The sequence below is a fragment of the Lactuca serriola genome, chromosome 1, assembly GCF_051521515.1.
Source record: "Lactuca serriola cultivar US96UC23 chromosome 1, Lser_US96UC23_V15, whole genome shotgun sequence".
NCBI classification, from domain to species: domain Eukaryota; kingdom Viridiplantae; phylum Streptophyta; class Magnoliopsida; order Asterales; family Asteraceae; genus Lactuca; species Lactuca serriola.
Genome location: NC_136408.1, coordinates 244,651,654 through 244,655,906, shown reverse-complemented (window position 1 = coordinate 244,655,906; position 4,253 = coordinate 244,651,654).

Below are 4,253 nucleotides of genomic sequence, written 5' to 3'. Positions count from 1 at the left end.
CTAACTCTGATACATATTGATATACACACAGCATAAATCACATAGAAATAATGCAGTGCAACACATCACATAAATAGCATACAATAACTCTGTCACATAACTCTAATTAACACTCAAGGTAAAGTATAGTGAGAAGACTCACCTCAGATGTCTCGGTAAATCTCTGACTCGGTAGAAATATGGTCTAGCCTCCGCCTAATCACATAAAGTAAATACTCTCATAAATATAAATCTCGAGACTAGACTCAACCCTCTCTTGGCACCCTCAGAAGGATAAAAGACCATTTTACCCCTCTCTTGACACAAAGACCCCAATGTTGTCCAAACCCTCAAAGTCAACGGTCAAACTTTGACCCAACTCGCCGAGTACATTTGGGCGACTCAGCGAGTCTAAACGTGTCCACTATCCCTCTAGTCTCGCATGACACGTCGAGTCTTTCCCCTGCTCGACGGGTTACACCTGGTATGAATCGCGGGGCCATCCCGACTCAACTCGCCGAGTCCCATTATGAACTCGGCGAGTTCCGCCTTGAACTCCAGTCCTCTATTTCCCTCTGACTCACCGAGTCATTCCCTCAACTCGGCAAGTTACTCACTGAGTGAACTATGGGAAACCCTAGCCCTACTCGTCGAGTCTGCTCTTGGGACTCGGCGAGTTCATGTCATGCTCAAGCTCAAATGACCTCCTGAGGTCAGATCCGTTCCTCTAACCCATAGATCTGGCCTCCTTAAGCAATATAAACACGTAAAGTCTAGATCTTGACGCCCATTCAAAGACCCAATGGCTCTATTTTAAGAAATGGCCTCAATATGTCTCCCTAAGCTCATATTACCCAATGTCACCCCATAAAGATCAAGGAGTTAAGGTCTCTGGATCTCTTTGTATCCAGATCCGAAGCCTCAACACAAGAAGGGACCAATTGCACCATCATTCATACTCTAAATGGGCTAGAAACCCTATCTCTCAAGGATTAACACCCAAAACTAAAGAAGGATCGAATATCTACCTCAATATGAAGTCCTTAGGCTCTGAAATCCACAGAATAACACCCTCTTCAGCTCCCTCTTGCCTTGATCACCTTCTTCTTGCAAAAACACCCACACATGGATCAAAAATGGCCTCTTCTTCCTCACAAACGCTCTAGATCGCTTAGGGTTTCACTCAGGGGTCTGGTAGCCGCAATTGGTGGCTATAAGCCCCTTTAAATAGGTCTCAATCCCTGGGAATTAGGGCTTCATTAAACAGCGCAGACTCGCCAAGTCCACTACTCGACTCGCCGAGTTCAGTCATTAACCCGGATGGAATTCGCGACTCTACTCGGCGAGTCTAAGCATCAACTCGCCGAGTCCCTCCAAAATCTCCAAAATAAAGAATAAATAATGTACCTGGGAATCCGGATGTTACAATTCTCCCCCACTAGAATCAGACTTCGTCCTCGAAGTCTTACTCTGAAAACAGCTCTGCATAGTGCTCACGCATCTCTCGTTCCGGCTCCCAAGTCAGCTCGGACCCTTTCTGATGTTGCCACTGGACCTGCAGTAGGGGCACTTCCTTGCTCCTCAGAACCTTGATCTTCCGATCCATAATCGCCACCGGTCTGTCAACATAGTCCAGGCTCGCATCCACCTGAATATCCTCTAACGGTACCACTGCCGACTCGTTGGCAATACACTTCATCAGCTGTGAAACGTGAAAGGTGTCATGAATCTGGCCCAACTTTGCAGGTAGCTCCAACCAGTAGGCTACCCGGCCTACCCTCACAATCACTCGGAATGGACCAATATACTGGGCTCCCAGCTTACCCCACTTTCTAAACCGGATCACTCCTTTCCAAGGAGATACCCTCAGGAGTACGAACTCACCGACCTGGAACTCGAGCTCTGACCATCGTCAATCCGCATAACTCTTCTGACGGCTCTGGGCATACAGTAACCTGTACCTGACCTGTTGAATCTGCCCGGTCGTCGGAAGCACAATCTATGTACTACTCATTACACGTTGCCTTACCTCTCCCCAGCAAATGGGAGTCCTACACTTCCTCCCATACAACAGCTCAAAGGGTGGCATACCAATGCTCGAATGATGGCTGTTGTTATAGGAAAACTCAGCCAAGGGTATATTATTGCCCTCAGATACAAGGGAAAAACCATACTCGTTCAGAAGTGTCCTCAGACATCACATTCAAAAGCCCAAACTTTGTTTCTCGTATCCATTTTCAATACTGGACACTAAGTCAACTCCTGACTCCGCAATTGCACCTCAAAAGGTCACCCATAACATACCCCGAAATGTCTCACCGACTTCCTTCTCACACAACAATCTCGGCCCGATGACACACAAGTAACGAAGCTCTCTTTACCCCAAAGAATAACACGAACCCACTAAATCATTTCACCCTCGACCTCTGTCGAACACCACTCCCTAGATACATGCGCCTCGCGGTACTTCCTGTACCCAAGTGTTGACCTACACAGGTCTAAGGCATCAGCTAGATAACAATACCTCTCAACTTGGGACCCATCTCAGAATCTAGAATCTCATCTCGCCTACTCAAGGCACCACTAGAGCCAAACTCAAACTCGAGAGTGTGGTCCGAACCAGAATTGGGAGCACCCATCCTTATGAACCACTCAACTCATGACTCATGACTCGCAGCCCATGCGTACGTCACTTCCCCAATTCCTTCTGATTGTGATTACCACACCTTAACTCCATATATAATGATCCCTGATCATTAAGGAGACCACAGTCTCGCTCCTGATCCGAACACCAGGTCCCTAAAAACTCAATAATAAGGCTACCCATGCCTAACACTCCTTTGTGGCATGCTCTGACTTCGAATAATATTGTTTCCTGCAGTACCACGACACCCTCTTGCTGACTAGTGAATACTATGGCTCCCCGTAGTATCACAACACCCTCTCACTGGCTAGTGAGTACTACGGCTCCCCGCAGTATCACAACACCCTCTCACTGACTAGTGAATACTACGGCTCCCCGTAGTATCATAACACCCTCTCGCTGACTAGCAGCGCTCCCTCTTATCATCCCACAGTCTCATTCTCACGTTAACACCACATTGCGTCCTCTAACTCATGCTCCGCGGACTATCATAGATAGGTACCCATACTCATGCAACTTACGCATCATAATATCTGACGACAACCGCCATAACAAAACACCTTCCCCTGATGCAATCCACCTTCTTAAATGATCCCTCTTGATGTCAATACCCGAAGGGCTCCCACTGGAACCGTAGATACTTAATTCACCACTTGTCGCTTCAAACTCACGACTCTAAAATAACTCGGCATTCAGGGCATCACACTCGAATACCCCAGAAACACCGTCGCAGAACATCACGATGTCCTGCCTCAACCACCTGTCCCATACTTACGACACCATACACGGATACCTCAAAGCATTCCCTCAGGATATCATAACTATTCTTCATTTCACACAATGCATAACTTCTGAGTATCCCAACTCTCAAATGAAACACTGACGAATCGATAATGACTCGGAACATGAGGACAACCATCCGAAACTCCCTCCTCTATTGATCAAAACTCATACAAGAATACATTGACCGACCTTGGGGTTGGTCGTCTCATTTCGTATCTGCTCTTCCCAAACTACATATAACAGCCCATACATCGGACTGTAATTTCCCAACCATCGAACTAACCTTACTAGCCAAACCACCTCGAAGAATTTCCAACCACCACAAGTTCCCTGACTAACGGCCACCAAACGTGGTGACACTCATCCCTTCATGAGCACGAGCCTCATGCATAAACTTTTAACCCCAATAACGCTGGTATTCTGAATTCGTACCACATGTATCTATATCTAGTTCTCTAACCGCTCTTGAACGAATCTCTGATTCTCTTATTAGAATACCCGGTTCTCCCCCACTCAGGGTTTGAACCATCATCATTTGACGCATCAACAATCTATACCACATACTATTCCCACCAGAAACATCGCACCTACTACTGGAAGGTGCTACGCACGCTCGATGATCTCCCGACAGAGATCAAGCAACCCCAAATAATCCCAATCTCAAATGAAATCCTCAGAACCTCCCATCATGACTGTCCCTAGTCATTCAGAAACTCACACCCTCCCATCACCGAACCTCCCCAACTGTCCAGTATTAAGTCAGACTCTTAGCCTGGAAATAATGAACTATAATTCTCTTCGTCCTCGACTCCTCAACCACGCTCTAACACATCTCCCATCATAAGAG